At 31.1% G+C, this 22,017-nt stretch overlaps 1 non-coding gene across 1 annotated transcript; it reads left to right on the top strand.

The window, feature by feature from the left end:
- Positions 1-11,726: 11,726 nt before the first annotated feature.
- LOC115724254 (small nucleolar RNA R71) lies at positions 11,727-11,833 on the top strand. Its single transcript, XR_004013054.2, has one exon. It is a non-coding gene; the product is annotated as a small nucleolar RNA R71 (small nucleolar RNA).
- The last annotated feature ends 10,184 nt before the right edge of the window (positions 11,834-22,017 follow it).

Below are 22,017 nucleotides of genomic sequence, written 5' to 3'. Positions count from 1 at the left end.
TTGATTAATAAAATAAAGAAAAAATATATTTTTAAAATTATTTAAATTTAGTTGAAAAAATAAATTTCAACTAAAAATAATTTTCTATTTAATTAAATGTCATGAAAAAGAAATATTTAAGTATGATGATAAAATCAACTTAGATATTTAATTTTCAAATTAATTAAATGTATTAAATTCAAGAAATAAATAATTAAGTGTAGAGAAGGCTTAATTATTAATCTCTAGTTTAATACTAGGAAAAAATATACTTAAAATAAATTGTACCAAAATTAATTATTTAAATAATTAATTTCACAATGTATAATATTTTCCTATTTAATATTAGAAATAATAAGTAGTCTAGAAATAACTATCTAGAAAATATCTTATTTGACTAAGTATCTTTTCCACAAAATTTGAAAAAATATCTAAGAACTTAAATATTTTCAAATTTAAATTTAATTAAATATCAAAAATTAAGTTGTAACCACTTAATTTGAAAATATTCCATTTTAAGTTAATATTCGAAAAGATATTAACTTAAAAAATATATAAAGAATCTTAATAACCAATGCCTAAAATTCCTCAACTTAATTTTGAAGTTTGAAATTCAAAAGATATTCAGATTTAAGTTGGTTAGTTGTAGATAACTAAATATCAACTTAAATAAGAATATTTAATGAAAAATTTAAATTAAGTTCCAGAAAGAATCTAGATGGTTATAATTCTATATTTAATTAAATACAAGAAAATACATATAGTTTAGCTTAGAATAAAAAATTCTTTAAAACTATAATTTTCTTAAATTAATTTCAAAATAAATGAAATTAATTATGTTGCTAATCAATTTTATTAGGTTAAACTAGTGTAATTAACCTAGTACAGTTGTTCAAATCAGGCAAATGGGCCTTCACAATTGGGGTGGTTTGTGTGAGGGGGTGCTGGGTTCAGTATGTCGTACCCACTTCTATGGCTCCCAACTCTCACACAAGGCCCCAAAGAGAGGAATTTAACCTTAATAAGAACAACTGTTATTAATTGAATAAGCCCAATAACTAAATGGGCCTAAATAAATTCTATCAAAAACTATGATAATTTATTTTAGCAACATTAACCTATATGCATCTATAATAAAATTAAACACATAGACTCACACAGGCACACTTTGGATGGGTCCTATCATGTTGTTAGGTCATACACAGATGAAAGAAGATTGTAAATTATACCTGTTACAAATTATTATCTTGACCAAGGGAGCCATCAGATCATTAGATCTGGCAAAAAGTAACCATGGCTATTTGCAATCAAGTAATAATAGGTTTTGAAAACTTACACATAAGCTAAAACACATACTCCTGCAACAGGGTTAGCTGGATAGTTGGATGTAGGATTTATTTAATTTTAAATTAAATTATTAATTTCGAAATATTATTAAAAAAGATTTTCGAAAAAAAAATAAAATAAAAAAATTTAAAAAAAAATTTCAAAAATTAATTAAATATTTAAATTTAAAATTAAACCTACAATTTTGAAAAATTAGGTTTGAACCAACCTAAATATCATTTCAAAATTTGCTAACTAATTTTAAATTTTAAATGTTATTTTATAAATAAAAATTAAATAAAAAAAATTAGAAAAGATAAATAAAATATCTTTTCAGATTTTTAAATTTAATTCAAATAAATAAAATAACAAAATTTAAAAGTTAGCAAAATATCTTATATCTATTTAAAATTACATGATTATAAATATCTTATTTTAAATTTAAATATGGTCAAAATATCTAAAAAGATTTAATTAAAAAATCTTAAAAGATAAGATATTATTAAAAAAATATCTTAAAAGATAAGATATTTTTTAAAATATCTTAAAAGATATTATAAATATATTAAAAGATATTATAAATATCTTATAAAATCTAACCTTAAATTTAAAAAAAATATAATCAAATTTAAAAATAAGATAGATTTTTAAAAAGATAAATACTAATTCTATTCAAATTCAAATTACACTAATATCTTGAATTAAATTAAAAAAAATTAAATTAATTCAAAATGATAATTAGAATTGAATTAGGAATAGTAATAGTATATATACAAAACCATACAAAAAATTGGAAGTTAATTCCATGAAAAAGTATGAAAAATTGAAGAAAAAAGAAAAAATTCGAAACTGTACGGACAGTTCTGCGATCGCAGGAAAATATCAAGATTTCCCGATTTTGTCAAATCTTCAAAAAATCATAACTAATTCAAATAAAATCCAAATTGAGTTCTGTAAAAGGCTAACTTGCTTAATTTTTTCCATACTATCCAATAAAAATAATTCCAGAAACGAAATCATAATTATTTTTCACGAAAATTTCACAAACATCAATCAATCATCAAATAACACTCAATACAACATGATATCATCCAAAGAACATACAAACAATCGTTTTAAAGTCCAAATTTCTTGCAAGTAAATCAATTACCATGGCTCTGAGGCCAGTTGTTGGATATTATTTTACCAGGATCTTAGATCTACTCACAAGTATGTTTATTAACATCCTAAATATGAACTTTCTAAAACGATAAATTAAACACATATAAAGTTTAAGAAACCTTACATTGGGTGCAGCGGAATATAATGACTCCTTCCGTTCAGATATCTAGCCCTTGATTCCTTTACGTAGCGAGCATTATCAATATACGAACTCGGATCTCTTTCTCTGAATCTTTGATGCTGAATCTCCTTTGCTGATGATCTTTCTTCACGATCTTCCTCACTATGATTGAGGTATCACTTGATGTGTGTGGGCACTACTCTCACACTAAGATTTTCGAAATTGAAGAGGGAAGGAGAAAGAGAAGGGTCAGCCAAAGATAGGGAGAGAGAAGGCTCAGTTTTTTCTGAATCAGAAGTGTAGAAATTTAAGTGTAGAAATTTAGTGTAATTTTCCTGAAGCCTTCACTATCTATTTATAGCATTCCACTAGGGTTAGGTTTGAATTATTTGGCATTAAAATAATGAAAATATCAGTTTAAATTTCCTACAAAAGTGGCAGGCCCTATACTAGTGGATTTGGGCCTCACTTTTTGCAATTTTGCAGTTTTACCTTTTCTGCATCTGATTTTCTCAAAAATGCCAATTTTCTAATTCAACCATTTAAATGCCAATTCTAACTATTTAATAACTATAAATAATTATTAAATAATATTGTCATTTATCATATTTATTAATTGAACCATACAAAGTATCATAATTAACAAATATGCCCCTATAAACTCTTTCTTTACAATTTCGCCCTTACTTAGTGAAAAATTCACAAATAGACATAGTCTAAATTGAGAATTATAATTGATTAATCAAAACCAATTACATGAGTCTGACAAGCAATATTATCTCAACTAGTTGGGGGACCATGGGTCTATATAACCGAGCTTCCAATAAGTAGATCAAGAATTTAGCACTAAAATTCACTAACTTATTAATTCTTCGTTGAATCCACGCATAGAACTTAGAATTGCACTCTCAGTATATAGAATTCTCTATATGTTCCACCATATAGACACATCATTAGTTATCCATTGTTATAATCCTAATTTGATCAATGATCCTCTATATGAATGATCTACACTGTAAAGGGATTAAATTACCGTTACACCCTACATGTATTTATTCCTTAAAACACTTGACCCCGTATAAATGATATTTCAGCTTATGTGAAATGAGTACTCCACCATTTATGTTCGTTTGGTCAAGCTCGAAGGAGATCATCCTTTGCTTACTATTCGCCAGATAGAAGCTATAGATTCCATGTTTATGATAGCGCTCCCACTCAATTGCACTACCGTGTTCCCAAAATGTACGTATCACCCTGACCTAAAAGTAGGCTTAACTAACAAATCAAAGAACACGAATAGCCTCTCGAGATTGAGCCTAATCATATCAGGATTAAGATCATTTGATCTAGGATCAACTAGGCGATATTGACTTGAATAGATATTACGGTAAGTTTAATAAATCTAAGTCAAAGTTCAATATCGGTCCCTTCCGATGCATACTCCATGCATCCAACCTGAGCTTTACTTTAACCAATGCTCTGGAAAGAACATAGCACTTCTCCAAATGCAAGTAAACTCTTGTTGTAGATTATCATATCGGTAAAACCCTGTGTCTGATAAATCTAGGAAACTTTATTCACATAGTCATGTTTACTTTCCAATGTGTTGACGGCACAATAAACAGGATCAAGTATGTGAAAAGGGTTTCAGATGAATTTATACATTATGTACATATAATCATGAAATAAATCATGTGAACCATGCAACATTAAATGTTATTTCTGATCTATATTAATAAGCAAATCTCATTATATTGAAATGAGTTTTATTTAGGGCATAAAACCCAACATTTTTCACTTCAAATACTAGTCTGCTATGTTGTTGACTTAGTCATAACTTAAAGTTTCAGACTAATACAAAAGTCACAACTAGATAACTCTCTAAACAATAAGAGGTTAAAAGTATTATTTAACCAGACATCTGCTATTGAGTGGGAGCTATCTGAGATGTAATCAAATAGGGAACATTAGAAGATATTCAAGAAAGATTTATGAAAGTGATCTATATGTTAGATATTAAGGAACTGTGTATCAGTTGTCCTTGTATCTCACCAACTCATTTCGAGATCCTTGAGATGGTGCTTACTTTGGGGGTGGAGGAATTATTCTATAATAATTCAAGCTCTACCAGAGAATAATTATAACTTTGTAAATTCGAAAATACCAGGAAAGTTATATTACTGAAGAAGAGTCTACACTGTATTATCTCAATTCCATATTTTAAAATATGAGAGATATGTCTTCTGTTAATTCAGATGTACTTTTAAAACAGTAAAGATTTCAGTATCCCTTGATGAGTAAAGTGTTGGAAGTTATTTTACCAGGAACTTAGATCTACTCACAAGTATGTTGATTTAACAACCTAAATATGAACTTCTAAAACGATAGAAAATTAAACACATAAGAGTATCAGAAATCTTACAGTGGGTGCAGCGGAATATATGTCTCCTCCCACTCAGATCTCTAACCCTTGATTCCTTTCTGTAGCAGAGTATAATCAAGATCTGAGCCCGATAGTCCTTCTTTGTTGTTTCTGAATTCTACACAGCCTTCCTCACTATGATTGAGGTATTACTTGATGTGTGTGGGCACTACTCTAGCACTTATAGATTTCGAAACAGTGAAGGAATAGAGAGAGAGAGGGTGGCGGCTCAGAGAGAATTTTCAGAGAGAAAATTCTGTCAGAATAATGTTGTGTATCAGTTGTGTTGAAATCTGAAGCCTTTGCCTTCTATTTATAGAAGACCACCCAGGGCTATGATTGAATTAATTGACATTTAATATTGAAAAAATCAAAGGGAAAAGGGAACTTAAGTGGCCGGCCTAGGCATTGTAAAAACAAGGCTTGCCACTTTTCCAACTTTCCTTTTCCTACACAGATAGTTTCCTGTTTTGTCAAAAACTGCCAATTCCTTTGTTCAACCACATAAATGTCAAATCTAATTATTTAATAATTAAAATTAATTATCAAATAATATATTGTCATTTATTTTATTAATAATGAAACTAATTAAAGTTTCCTAATTAATAAATATGCCCTTCAAAATCTCTATTTACTGTTTTGCCCTTAATAAGTGATAAATTCTCAAATAGACACAGTCTATCTTGAGAATTTTAATTGATTAATTAAAGTCAATTAAATGAGTCTTACAAGTAATATTATCTCAACTAGTGGGGGGACCATGGGTCTATATATCCGAGCTTCCAATAAGCAGATCTAGAATTTACCACTTAAATTCACTGACTTATTAATTCTTCGTTGAATCCACACATAGAACTCAGAATTGCACTCTCAGTATATAGAATGCTCTATATGTTCCACCATATAGACACATCATTAGTTATCCATTGTTATAATCCTAATGTGATCAATGATCCTCTATATGGATGATTTACACTGTAAAGGGACTAAATTACCGTAACACCCTACAATGTATTTTATCCTTAAAACACTTAACATTGTATAAATGATATTTCAACTAAGTGAAATGAGTACTCAATCATTTATCTCGTTTGGTTAAGCTCGAAGGAAATCACCCTTTGCTTATTATTCGCCAGATAGAAGCTATAGATTCCATATTTATGTTAGCGCTCCCACTCAATCGTACTACCGTGTTCCCAAAATGTATGTATTGCCCTGACCAAAAATTAGGCTTAACTAACAAATCAAAGAACACGAATAACACTCTTGAAATTGAGCCTAACCATATCAGGTGTTCGATCATGTGATCTAGGATCAACTTATGATATTGAATTGAATAGATATTTACGGTAAGTTTCAAAAATCTATTTCAAAGTTCAATATCGGTCCATTCCAATGCATACTCCATGCATCCAACCTGAGCTTTACTTTAACCTATGTTCTGGAAAGAACATAACATTTCTCCAAATGCAAGTAAACTCTGTTGTAGATTGTCATATCAGTAAAACCCAGTGTTCTGATAAATCTAGGAATACTTTATTCACATAGTCATGTTTACTTTCCACTGTGTTGACAACACAATAAACATGATCAAGTATGTGAAAAGGGGTTTGGATGAATTTATAAATCAAATAGACAAACAATTGATTAAGCGAACCAAAACATACACAAATGAATGAAAAATACTTCTGTTACTTTATTGATATTGAATAATCTGGATTACATTGAAATAGAGTTTTATTTAGGGCATAAAACCCAACATAAAGCATATAGTAAAAGATGTTTCATAAGAGTATTTATGAACTAGTTTCCAGAAGTTAGGGTGGATTCAAATATACTACACTTGATCTGAAGATCAAGACATCAGATTGACCTATTTGCACAGTTTGTTTTATGTTAGTGCAAGTGGGAGTTTGTTGGGTTTTATGCCCTAAATAAAACTCTTTACAATCTGATTAGTTATCAATATAAGAAATTTGAAGTGATTTATGTTTGCATGAATTTTACATGCTAATGGTTTAATATGTTTATTACTTTTATACACAAAATCAGTTAAATCTAGATCATATGATTATTCACAATTACAGTATCGTCAACACAGTGGAATGTGATTGTGATCATATGAATCAAAAGACTTGGTCCCTCTTTCATCAGTGTTATTGGATTTACACTAATGTGATAATCAACGATGATGTGTACTTACACTTGGAGTAAGTGTTATGTTCTTTCCAAGACATTAGTAAAGTATACTAGTTTCGAATGTATGGAGTATACATTGGACTGGACCGATATTGCAACTAAGTTAAGATATTACAAACTTACCATTATATATATCTTTCCAAGTCAATATCAGTACTTGATCTTAAGATTAAAAGAATCTAAATCCTGATATGCTTAGGCTCAACTCAGGAGTGCTATTCATGTTCTTTGATTTATTAGTTAAGCCTACTTTTAGGTCAGGGTGATACGTATGTTTTGGGAACATGATAGTATGATTGAGTGGGAGTGCTGAACATAAATATGTGTTGCGAAAATTATTAATTACTACGCAAGTGCACACAATCAAGTAGTATACTCACGCAAGTGAGGTCGAACCACAGGGAATTGGATTAATTACTACTAAACTATACTTATAATTCTATTTGGCAAATCAAAAGTATTTATGATTAAAAAAGGAAGAAAGAAATTCAAGAAACTTAAAGAAACAAGTGAATATTAATCAAGATGAGAGAATAGGGAGACGAATCCTGTTGTTAAGTTACCAATGTTAATGTCTAATTGCTATCCTTCTCTTGAAGTGAATGACAGATTATAAATTAACCTAGCTCTTTTCAGATCTTCTAGGTTCTAAATCTCATGCTCTCTAATTAATCTCTTAATTAAATTAACATGAAATCAGCATTAAGCAATAATCTAAATGTCACAAAGGCTATGTAAATACTTTCGTTTCACATCAAAACCTAGACTATCCAATTTTAGCATTCTCAATTCTCACTTTTCAGATTTCGAATTGAGATCATAAAACATGTAAAAGGTGATCAATCTTGCACATGGAAATTAAACACAAATATGAATAGTGTTCACAATCAAGATGGAGGAATGACAATTATTCATTAACTAGGAAAAACTTAAACAACATTCATCATTCTCCCTAAATAGGAGTTTAGTTCAAAACATCCATAATCAAATCCATAATTAACATTGAAATAGAAAAGAACATAGAAAAATTAAAGAGAAAAGAAAGAACTAGTTGAAGCAATTGATCCGGGTCGCCACAAGCCGCTCTTCTAGCCTCCTCCTTTGTTTCTAGGGTTCCAATTCTGAATAATCCCTAATTTTCACGAACCCTCACTATTTAAACCAATTCTCATCTTTAAAATTCGTGAAATTACGAAACTGCCCAAAAATCCCGTCACTGGGGTCCCCGTCGCGGCGCAAAGCCCCGTCGCGACGGGGTTAAACTTTGAAACTTTGAGATCCTCTTTGCCAGTTCCCGTCGCGACTGGCATGTTCCCAGTCGCGACTGGCATGTTCCCAGTCGCGACTGGAACAGGCAGCGACACAAACTTTGGTTTTTCTTCTCGATTCTTTCACCACTTTTCCTCAATTCTTGTACATACTTTCTTTAAACACCCAAGGACCTGAAACAAAAGAATCAAGCGTAAAATAGCCCTAAAACTAGAAACAAAGAGTGAAAACTAACTGAAAATACGACCCGAAACTTAGACTAATTTTAGCCTAACAAATTCCCCCAAACTAGATTCTTACTCGCCCCCGAGTAAGGTAAAAAAAAAAAACTAACTACGCTGCTGACTCATGCTCTGTTTTCTTCCTTGCATAAACTAGAATTTCGATCCTACTAACTCTAACAATTAACTCAGATGCTCAATTTATAACACTATGTACAACTGCAAAAATTTATTCAAATGTGAAACATTGCTATAAAAGTTTTACTCTTTCCAACAGTTCCACAGCCCGATAATTCATAAGCTTTCATGCTTACCTTTCTCCACTAATGTTGACAGTATTCTTTGGAATCATTAGGTCTTTTCAAGGCTTTGGGTAATATGGCTCAGATATTCAGGGATAGGCAAAAGACAATTTTGGCTCAAGATATCATAAGCACACAAACAGAACCCACAAGCTTCTTACTTTTCTTTTTTCTAAGATCCCATAATATTCCCGAATTTACCAAGATTGATAGAAGACATCTCTATTATTTTTCAACATCACTGAAAAAAAATTTCTCTTTTTTTTTTCACACATATTTTTACTTTTTATTGTGTTTTTTTTTTCATCATATTCCATTTTTTTTTCAGTGACATTGAATTACACAATTTTTTTTTTCTTCTCAATCTTACAAGTTTTTCTCCCTCTCACTATTTCCTCACACTAAATGTTTCTCCTCCCCCAAACTAATTATGTAGCTTATGATATCATGGATAAAATGGTGAAGAAAAATTAATAGTGTGGTTGCAATTTTTTTTTTTTAAATCGATGGGTGAAAAACATAGCAGGTTTAGGCTCAAAAGGTTAACTAGGGATACATCTTATTACGGTAGGCTTGAAGGCTCAAACTATCCAACAAATGCCTAAGTCATATTCCAATTGAACACTATCAAGGATTTCGTCTCAAAAGAATAAACATGCAAGTTCTAAGCTATCCTGTCAATCTTACCACAACCCATCGTAAAACAATTATAACAATTTTCACAAATTGAGTATTTACAGATAAACACAGGTTCCTAAGCATCCAAACTAATCCAAAGAGTTAGCATAATCAAGCACACAGTTATTTTATAATTTCAGATCACATCACACTAATCAGCAGTATACAACTATCGTCAAGCTTATTGCCATTCCTTAACTAAAATAAAAAAAAACTAAAATAGATAATTAAAATGCAGAAATTAAAGTGCAGAATTTAAAAATTTTAAGTCTCTCCCCCCAAACTAAATATGACATTGTCCCCAATGTGCTATTATACTCAAGGTGAGAAGGACTTACCTGAACCCCCATCAGAAGGGGTTGGGCGGACCCTTTTCATCCAAAAGAGCCCTCGTACTAAATGAAGAAAATTTACCACCAATCGTGTTGATTTCAGAGTTTCGCACAAGAGTAAGCTCACCTTCAGAACTACCACACATCAATCTTTTCCAATGACGCCGAATCGTTCGAAGTCGCTCTTTAGGCTTTGCTTTCTTCTTATCAGCTTTAACAAAAGAACCCTTCACCATCTCAATCTTGCAACAGGTAGGAATGTCGGTTGGGGCAAAAACATTAAAATTGACCTCTTCATCTTGCACTCTCAACTTTAACTCTCCCTTTTGAACATCTATTAATGCTCGGCCTGTGGCTAAGAATGGTCTTCCCAAAATAATGGGAATAGTTGAATCTTCCTCCATATCAAGAATTAGGAAATCAGCAGGGAAGATAAACTTACCAACCTTCACCAGTACATCTTCAATTATCCCACGAGGATGAGTCAAAGAACGATCCGCTAGTTGTAAAGTCACTGTTGTGGGCTTTGCTTTTCCCAATCCTAGCCTTTTGAAGACAGACAAGGGCATTAGATTAATGCTTGCTCCCAGATCACATAGAGCTTTAGTTTCCACCGAACCCCCTATAGAGCATGGAATATTGAAACTACCCGGATCTTTAAGCTTGGGCGGTAGTTTCTTTTGCAAAATGGCGCTACACTCCTCAGTTAATGCCACTGTTTCATAGTCCTCCAATTTTCTCTTCTTAGACAATATCTCATTCATGAACTTCACATAACGGGGCATTTGTTCCAAGGCTTCGGCAAAAGGAATGTTGATGTGTAATCTTTTGAAGACCTCTAGAAATTTTGTGAACTGCTTGTCTAGATTGGTCTTTCGGAGTCTTTGAGGATAGGGTATTTTCACATGATGATCAATATTGATTGGTGGAGACTGTTGTGGTGGTGCTGGACTATCAGTAATCTTCTTATCTGATGATGCTTGAGTTGGTGCTGTTTGATCTTTAATCTCTTCATCCACTGGTTGTATCATCTCAGGCCCATCATATTTCTTTCCACTCCTTAAGGAAATTGCTTTACATTGTTCTCTTCCTTTTGCATCATTAGTGCTAGGCGAATTTCCTTGAGCTTGTTTTTCCACTTGAGTAGCCAATTGTTCCATTTGAGTTTCTAGAGTTTTAATAGAGGCTCTAGTTTCCATCATGAATTGGAGCAATAAATCAGCTTGGATAGTGGAGCCTCCACTAGAACTTTGTTGTTGCAGCTGTTGTTGGTTTTGTTGGGGCTGGTTTCTCTGCTGGTAGAACCCCTGTTGGTTGTGCCCATAATTATTGTTTTGGGAATAGTTTCCAATGGCTTTTGCTTGATCCATTGGCAAATCATCCACATCTGCCTGACACTCAGAAAAGTGATGGGGACCTCCACATATCTCACAAACCACTTGAGCTTGTTTGGCTTGCACTGCGATCAGCTTTGTTAGGGCCTCAACCTGAGCTGTCAGCTTTGTAATGGCATCAACCTCTAACACACCAGCTACCTTCTTAGATTGACTCCTTTCAGTTGGCCACTGCTGGTTGTTTAGAGCCATCTCCTCCAATAGATCATACGCCTCATTAGCACTCTTTCACATAAAGGCTCCGCCAGCTACTGCATCTATTAGAGTTCTAGTGTTACCAACCAACCCGTTATAGAAATTATGAACCAGCATCCACTTCTCAATACCATGATGAGGACACTTTCTGATTAAGTCCTTGAACCTCTCCCAAGACTCATAGAGAGACTCATTCTCTTGTTGACAGAAATTGTTGATCTCTCCTCGCAGCTTAGCAGACTTTGCTGGGGGAAAGAACTTAGACAGAAATTTAGTTGCTAAGTCTGTCCATGTTGCTATGGAATTTGGTGGCAAGGAGATTAACCAACTCTTGGCTCTTTCTCTAAGTGAGAATGGAAACAGTCTCAAACGAATGGCATCATCACTAACTCCATTGACTTTAAAAGTCTCACAAAGTTCCATGAAGTTCGAGAGATGCAGATTAGGATCTTCAGAAGGGAGGCCACCAAACTGAACTGAAGACTGCACCATTTGAAGTATGGCAGGTTTGATCTCAAAGTTATTCGCGTCCACTGCCGGTGGCCTGATACATGACTGCACTCCCGTCAGAGTAGGGAGAATGTAATCTCTCAAGCTACGGCCATTAGCTTGGTCTTCCACGGCACCACCATTATTGCTGTTATTTACAACATTCACATTCACATTAGCAGCCATGATTTCTGTTGTTTCAGCAATTGCTGAAACTCTTTCTTGCCTCTTGTTCTTTCGGTTTCTCCTACAAGTTTTCTCGATTTCAGGATCAACTGGTAATATGACTGCTTGTCCTTGACGGCGCATACACTAGGATTCCTGAAATAGATAAAGAAAATATTGCAAGAAAAAGATTAGTAATTAGCAAGAAAAATAAACCAAAGTAGAAGTTAGTATAATTTTGGGTAATATTAATCTTTATACAATTCCCCGGCAACGGCGCCAAAAACTTGTTGCGAAAATTATTAATTACTACGCAAGTGCACGCAATCAAGTAGTATACTCACGCAAGTGAGGTCGAACCACAGGGAATTGGATTAATTACTACTAAACTATACTTATAATTCTATTTGGCAAATCAAAAGTATTTATGATTAAAAAAGGAAGAAAGAAATTCAAGAAACTTAAAGAAACAAGTGAATATTAATCAAGATGAGAGAATAGGGAGACGAATCCTGTTGTTAAGTTACCAATGTTAATGTCTAATTGCTATCCTTCTCTTGAAGTGAATGACAGATTATAAATTAACCTAGCTCTTTTCAGATCTTCTAGGTTCTAAATCTCATGCTCTCTAATTAATCTCTTAATTAAATTAACATGAAATCAGCATTAAGCAATAATCTAAATGTCACAAAGGCTATGTAAATACTTTCGTTTCACATCAAAACCTAGACTATCCAATTTTAGCATTCTCAATTCTCACTTTTCAGATTTCGAATTGAGATCATAAAACATGTAAAAGGTGATCAATCTTGCACATGGAAATTAAACACAAATATGAATAGTGTTCACAATCAAGATGGAGGAATGACAATTATTCATTAACTAGGAAAAACTTAAACAACATTCATCATTCTCCCTAAATAGGAGTTTAGTTCAAAACATCCATAATCAAATCCATAATTAACATTGAAATAGAAAAGAACATAGAAAAATTAAAGAGAAAAGAAAGAACTAGTTGAAGCAATTGATCCGGGTCGCCACAAGCCGCTCTTCTAGCCTCCTCCTTTGTTTCTAGGGTTCCAATTCTGAATAATCCCTAATTTTCACGAACCCTCACTATTTAAACCAATTCTCATCTTTAAAATTTGTGAAATTACGAAACTGCCCAAAAATCCCGTCACTGGGGTCCCCGTCGCGACTGGCAAAGCCCCCGTCGCGACGGGGTTAAACTTTGAAACTTCGAGATCCTCTCTGCCAGTTCCCGTCGCGACTGGCATGTTCCCAGTCGCGACTGGCATGTTCCCAGTCGCGACTGGCATGTTCCCAGTCGCGACTGGAACAGGCAGCGACACAAACTTTGGTTTTTTTCTTCTCGATTCTTTCACCACTTTTCCTCAATTCTTGTACATACTTTCTTTAAACACCCAAGGACCTGAAACAAAAGAATCAAGCGTAAAATAGCCCTAAAACTAGAAACAAAGAGTGAAAACTAACTGAAAATACGACCCGAAACTTAGACTAATTTTAGCCTAACAATATGGAATCTATAGCTTCTACTAGTGTATAGAAGTCAAGTGATGATTCCCTTCGAGCTTAGCAAATAGAAGTAAATGGATGAGCTCTTGTTTAACTGACTAATTATTAGATCAGTAAACACCATTTACAGGTAGCTAAGTGTTTTAAGGGGCAAAATACATTGAGGGGTGAGAACGGTATAATTATCCCATCTCGATGTAGATCATCTATATAGAGGATCTTTAAATCACAATAAGATTATAACAATGGTTAAATAAGATAGCATATTGATATCGTGGAACATATAATATGCTCTATATAAGTCTGAGAGTGTAATTCTAAGTTCTAAGAGTGGATTCAACAAAGAATTAATAAATAGGAATTTACTTGGTAAATTTGGTTCACTTATTGGAAGCTCAGCATATAGATCCATGCTCCTCATTCTAGTTGAGAACATTCTGCTTGTAAGACTCATTAATTGATTCGTGATTGATCAATTATAATTCTAAAGTTAGATTATATCTAATTTATGAATTTTCACTAAGCAGGGGTGAAATTGTAAAGAAAAGAGATTATAGGTTTATTTATTTATTAATGGACTTTATATGTCTAGTTAATAAATTAAATTAAATGACAATATTATTTAATAATCTATTTTAGTTATTAAATAATTAGTTTTGGCATTTAAATGGTTAGAATTGGAAAATTGGCATTTTTGAGAAAATAGAAATAAAATTTGATAAAACTTCAAGACATCCCTGGAAATCTGAGTCTGTATAGCCTAAGGGATTTAGAGCACCACCCTTGTGTTGGAAATTATTTTACCAGGATCTAGATTTACTAACAAGTATGTTGGATTAACAACCTAATATGAATTCTAAAACAATGAAAATAAACACATATAAAGTTAGAAAACCTTACAGTGGGTGCAGCGGAATAATATGACTCCTTCCGTTCAGATCTCTAGCCCTTGATTCCTTTCTGTAGCAGAGCATCACCAAGATCTGAACCTGGATCTTCTTTTCTCCTTCTTTGATGCAGAAATTCCATAGTGTTCCATACTATGATTGATATACCACTTGATGTGTGTGGGCACTACTCATCTCACTCAAGGGAATTCGAAAAACAGAGAAGAAAGAAAGAGAGAGAGTGGCGGTTTCATAGTGTTTGAGAGAATAAACTGTGAAGTGTGTCTCAAAACTGAAGCCTTTACCTTCTATTTATAGAATACCACATAGGGTTAAAGTTGAATTATTTGGCATTTAAAAAATGAAAAATAAAATGAGAAATAGGGGTAAAGGTGGCCGGCCATGTGTTGAGGAAACACAAATCCTTCCACTTTTCCAACTTTTCTATTTCATCATTTCTAGTTTCCTATTTTCTCAAAATTGCCAATTCTCTCTTTCAACTTCATAAATGTCAAATCTAATTATTTAATAACTATAATTAATTATTAAATAATATATTGTCATTTATTTTATTTATTAATAAAAACTAATCAAAGTTTCTCAATTAATAAATATACCCTTTAAACTCTCTATTTACTGTTTTACCCTTGCTTAGTGAAAATTCATAAAGTAGACATAGTCTAACTTTTAGAATTATAATTGATTAATTAAAATCAATTAACTGAGTCTTACAAGCAGTATGGTCTCAACTAGTATGGGGACCATGGGTCTATATAACCGAGCTTCCAATAAGTCGAACCGAATTTACCAAGTAAATTTCCTAACTTATTAATTCCTCATTGAATCCACACTTAGAACTTGGAATTGCACTCTCAGTCATATAGAAACGCTCTACATGTTCCACGATATAGACACGTCATTAGTTATCCATTGTTATAACCCTAATGTGATCAATGATCCTCTATATAGATGATTTACACTGTACAGGAATTAAATTACCATAACACCCTACAGTGTATTTTATCCTTAAAACACTTAACCCTGTATAAATGATATTTCACCTAAGTGAAATGAGATCTCCACCATTTATCTTCGTTTGGTTAAGCTCGAAGGAAATCATCCTTTACTTCTATTTGCCAAATAGAAGCTATAGATTCCATATTTATGTCAGCGCTCCCACTCAATTGCATTACCGTGTTCCCAAAATGTACGTATCACCCTGATACAAAACTAGGCTTAACTAACAAATCAAAGAACACGAGTAACACTCTTGAAATTGAACCTAACCATATCAGGATTTCGATCATGTGATCTAGGATCAATAGGTGATATTGAATTGAATAGATATTACGGTAAATTTCAACATATCTAATCAAAGTTCAATATCGGTCCCTTCCGATGTATACTCCATACATCCGATACTGGTAAACTTTGCCAATGTCCTGGAAAGGACATAACACTTTTCCAAGGTGTAAGAATACCTATCGCTGATTATACCATGTCAGTCTAAATCCAGTGTTCTGACAAATCAGGGAATCAACTTTTGAACATATAATAAAGATTATATTCCACTGTGCTGACAACACTATAATCTTTAACCAACTCATATGTTCTGGACTTAAAAAGAATTCATACATTATATACCTATAATCATGAAATAAATCATGTGAACCATGCAACATAAAATGTTATTTCTGATCTTTATTAATAAGTAAATCTGATTATATGAAATGAGTTTTATTTAGGGCATAAAACCCAACAAACTCCCACTTGCACTAATATAAAACAAAAAGTGCATTTCAAATAATCATTAACACCTTGATATACCAATCAAGTGTAATAGTAGTAAACTCCTCGTAATGGGATCTGACAGGTTGAATTAAACACAACCTCTTCTCCACCATTACTCTTCCTTAATCACAAAATCCTTGATAATGTGAAATTCCTCTCTATATGTCTACTCTCTTGGGATACTGGATTCTATACTTTTGGGCAACTACTTCTTGGTTATTCAGGAAGTAACCCTAGTAGTTAAGGCAAGTTGGAACACTGCCACAAATGTATAGAACTTTCCTTAGACTGAATAAGTATCTTTCCTGCAACTTTTAACATTCAGTCTCTCTCTGGTAGACCAAGAGATTTCAGATAGGTTTTTACACTTCTCCAAAATCACTACTCCACCCCCAAAGTAATCACCATCTCATCAGCAGACTTTCTAGCACAAAGGCAAGTCTTGAAATCTGATGTGGTGTAGTCTAAGAGTTTTAAACAAACACCCTTATTGACTAACATATAGTTCCTCTTCTTAATCTTAAAAATTTACTTGATTGTCTTCCAATGTTCCTCTCCTGGATTAATCTGATACTTACTCATTACTCCCACTCAACAGCAGGTGTCTGGTCTAAGGCATACAAAAGCATATCTGAGACCTCTCACTGTTGATTTAAGAAATTCTTTCATGGCTTTATCTTCTCTGGAATAGTTGAGACTTTTCCTTAGATAAATAAAATCTATGTCTAAGAAGTTGTGAAGCTTCTATAGATTTCCATTGGAAATAAAATGCATCAGCATCTCATGCTTGCATTAGAGTAAGTAATTACCAGGTATACCACAAGCCATAGGTTTAGATAAACTCATACCTATAATACTAGGAACATGAATTTTTGTTAAGTCCATTGAATAGACTTATGAACGAAAATTTCCTTTCATGTCCTTGTAATAGAAAACTTTAGGTTACTCCATGTGAATGGATCAAACCATAGTTCTATTGGCTTTCTTCTTAGTTTCTTATCTTGACAATCCATTACTTGTTTAAACTCACAATGGATTTTAATCACTAGTGTCTTCCAAGTTATAAGAAGATGAGTTCCTAGAAACTCTCCCACTACAACAAGGTACCGTGAACTATGTCAAAGAAAACTAAATGGTATAGACCTCTTCAGTTGTGTTAAGACAACAGAGGCAGTGGGATCAGCTTGTAAAATAAGATGATAGAACACTTTTGGAATCAAGAAAAAATATCTCCTTTATTTGCTACTTTATTTTCAGACTTAGTCATTTTCTTAGAAAAGTAGTATTTGTTTAAACAAACACTTTCTTATCTAATGACTACGGGATGGTCCACTCCTAATCACATAGAATAGCTAACAAACATGCAAACCAAGGTTAGCAGTTCTAGCTTTTCTTAAGATTTCGATTAGGTCATCCATGAATCTAGTAATGATTTACATAAAGTATACAACCATTGCATCATTCTGAAATTATATTACCATAGAAGGATTTAGGCAACGACTAGTAACTAATCATCAATATGCAACTCGAATTTCTGGGGAGGTAAGTTTGGATATAATTCAAAAATCAAATTAATGATCTTTGAACTGCATATCTACTAACTTTTTCTCCACCCCTATCAGTTCGCAAGATCTTTAACCACTTACCTTCACCATTGCTAGAAATTCATGAAATTTTTCAAACATTTCAAATTTCTTTTGCATAAGGTAAAATCTAGAGTGATCGTTTTAACAACGAAAACTCATATCCACCCCTGAATGTACATCCATCTGCGAATGAGATGAAATTACTTTCAGTGGATATAGGCATATTAACTCTTTGCAGAGAATGATCTTGTCAAAACCACTATGGACAAGATACAAATGCCTTAGATTTATAAAATATGTGGTTGTATCTTTTGATGACTTAAGTTTAGTTACATCAAAGAGTTCTTAGAATAGTGCAAGTGGATTCTGGTCACAGAATACTAAACTCATACAGTTTAAATCCATTGATAGAAAATGGTTATGAAACACTTGTGAAAGTGTAACTGTATAATTAGTAATTCTTTCTTGGACCACCACTACTAATCTAACTCTATGATTTGCCTATACAAGTAGGAGATATCTAAGATTGAGGATTTATATCATTTAAGGATAGAATTCCGGGAATATAATCATATGCGTCATCTAATTTCTTAAGAGAAAATAAGACTTTATATGATTTATAGACCATTCATCCAATGATATGTCATTAAGCTAATTCGAAATGAATAAGCTAAGAGGAATTAGGATAATTTCGTTTTAAATAAGAATCCAACGATGCTCCGAATAGCGAGAGTCAAAGTAATCTTATTTATACAATCTTCTTGTTTCATATTGTAAAACACTAGTCTAAGGTGTCATCAATTGATGAACAGCTAGATGTTGCATATACAATATTTATCTTTCGAGATCTAACACTATTATGTTAGTCTAATGGTGAAAATCCATTAGGGATTTATCTCATTAGAAAAACAAATCAAGTTAGACCAACAATGAAGATCCGAAATTAAACTACAATTTAATAACAGAAAATAACATGGTTCAATACAAATTCATACACAATTCAGAAATTATGAAGCACATAGCAAGTAGGAATGACAAGTGAAAATACTAAAACATACAATCCTAAATAATTTCCAAGGTTTTCAATAAACTGATATCAGTGTCCCGTTTAGGCAAGAGTCAAAGCTACCATTCATTGAACAGAGTTGTCAGCTCATCTAAAATGTGAAACATTCTAGCAACCTTTTATTCGATCAAGATTTGAATCCGCGTTGTCCCGTTTAGGCGAGAGTCAAGGCTATTCTATCTTATGAGCTTCCACCATTGTTTCATATTCTTGCAAGTCTTATACAGTCGCCACCATTAGGGTGGTCATAAACTATATAAAAAAAACTTACAAGATTACTTATCTTTCGAGATTAAACGGTGCTAACTTGCTAATGAACGTTCCTCCATTAGGGAGGATTACTCACTAAAACAATAGCTATGTAAAACCAACAATGGAGATCGAATATCCTTATAATAAAGCTCATTATTTAATGAAGGGTTGTATTTTCTTCTAATATTTATTTTAAATATATATTTATTTAATTAAAATTTCCAATTTAGAATGAAAAATTCCAAATATAAATTTTAATTTAATATTTATAAATTATACTTAGATGGATACATAACGTGAATTATTTCCATCTTAGTAATAATTTCCATAAATATTTAGAAAATTATTCAATTTAAGTTGTTTCAAAATTAATTTGAATTAATTTACAACTCAAATTTAATTTTCTATAAATATATATTGCATTTTCAAAAATGCTTTAAAATAAAATAAAAATAAATCCTGAAAAATTATTCTAATTTTATGTTGGCCCAAAATTAATAAAAATTAATTTTCAACAAAAAATTATAATTCTCCTATTTAATTAAATATCTAAGAAAAAATTTCAAATATTTAAGTATCATGATTAAAAAATCAACTTAAATATTAATTTTCTATTTAATTAAATACACTTAGAAAAATACTTCAAGCAAAACAGATAATATATATCTAGACTTTCATAGACTAATTAATCCAATTTCTAATTATAATATATTTTAGTTCATTTATTTTAATTAATCATTAAATGAAAAAATCAATGATTTAAGTTGGTCCAAAATTAAATAAATAATTTTCAACTTTAATCTATTTTTCAAATAAAACTCAAAATTTCTGCATCAAGGTGATGCAATTTCGAAATTTTGGGAAATGATTAATAAAATAAAATAAAATAAAATATATTTTGAAAATTATTCAAACTTAAGTTATTCTGAAATAAGATTCTAAACTTAAAATAATTTTCAATTTTAATTAAATAACATGAAAATAACAATATTAAAGTATCATGATGAAAATCAACTTAGATATTGAAATTTTCAATTTAATTAAATGTATTAAATTCAAGAAATAAATAATTAAGTAAAGAGGAAACTTAATTATTAATTCTAGTTTAATACTAGGAAAATATACTAAACTTAGATTGTACCAAAATTAATTAGGAAACAATTAATTTCACAATCTATGATATTTTCCTATTTAATATTAGAAATAATAACTAGTACTAGAAATAACTATCTAGAATATATCATTGACTAAGTGTTTTTCTAAAAATTAACTTTAAAATATTACATGAAAAATAAATTTCATATATTTTAAAAGTTAATTATGTTGTTAATTCAATTTTAATTAGGTTAGACTAATATAATTAACCTAATACAATTATTTAAATAAGGCAAATGGGCCTTCACAATTGGGTAGTTAGTATGTCGTACCCACTTCTATGACCCCCAACTCTCACACAAGGCCCAAAAGAGAGGAATTTAACCTTAAAATAAACAATTGTTATTCATTGAATAAGCCCAAATCTAATTGGGCCTAAATAAATTTCCTTAATTCAAAATTTATTTTAGCAACCTAGTCCATTTACTTAGTAAAAAACTTAAATGGGCTTCCTATATGCATCTAAGCCCAAAAGCAAACATATAGGCTCACACGGGTCAAATGATTTGGATGGACCCTATCATGTTACTAGGTTTACACAGATGAAAGAAGTACAAAATTTACCTGTTACAAATTATTTATAAGATCTATCGTCAATTGGACTATGATTAAAATCAGATCATTGGATCATGATCTGTCAACAAGTTAATCATAGCAATTTAGATCATATAAATAATAGGTTTGTTAAAAAGTTTTGAATAAACAATATAAATAAACAAACATTGTCCATGTAACAGATGTGAATCAAGATATTAATATAATTAAATTATTATTCTTAAACTAACCAAATAAAGGAAACTAATTTTGAAATATCTAGGTTTATTTGAATCAAATAAAATTAAATATCTAATAAGATCAATGATTTAAAAGGAAAGAATCTTCAATATCACTTTCAGATCTTATAATTTAATAAAATAAACCAATTTTAAAATAGATTTGGTTAGATAATTATTATTTTAGGAATAAAATAATAAATGAATAATAATTACCATAATTATATGTCAAAATATCTCAAATTAAGCAATATTCAAATCTCTACAAAAATATCTATGTTATTTAAATATTTAAGATATGATTTATAAATTTCCAATAAGAAAAAAATAATATATATATATATAGAAAAAATATCATTTCTAAACTTATAATTTATAAATAATTAAATATTGAACAAAATAACAAATTTTTGAATTTGAAAACATTATGGTAAGTATATCTATAAAAATATCTATGTTAATTTCAAATTTATTAATTATTTAATTTGTCATATAAGATAATTTTAATATAATATTTTAAATAAAAAGACAAAGTTATCTTTTAATTTAAAATATCTTAAATATCAAAATATCTAATCTTATAATTAAATAATAAATAAATATTAAAGAACTTAACAAATTTTATAATCTGACCATAATAGGAAATATTTTAAAATTGGAAACAATCCAAAATAAAAATATTTAAAATTGGAAAAATTCCAAATTGAAAATATTTAAA

The sequence above is a fragment of the Cannabis sativa genome, chromosome 9 (assembly GCF_029168945.1).
Source record: "Cannabis sativa cultivar Pink pepper isolate KNU-18-1 chromosome 9, ASM2916894v1, whole genome shotgun sequence".
Taxonomy (NCBI): domain Eukaryota; kingdom Viridiplantae; phylum Streptophyta; class Magnoliopsida; order Rosales; family Cannabaceae; genus Cannabis; species Cannabis sativa.
The sequence above is the reverse complement of the archived record's forward strand: the minus strand, read 5'-3'. Positions and strand labels throughout refer to the sequence as shown.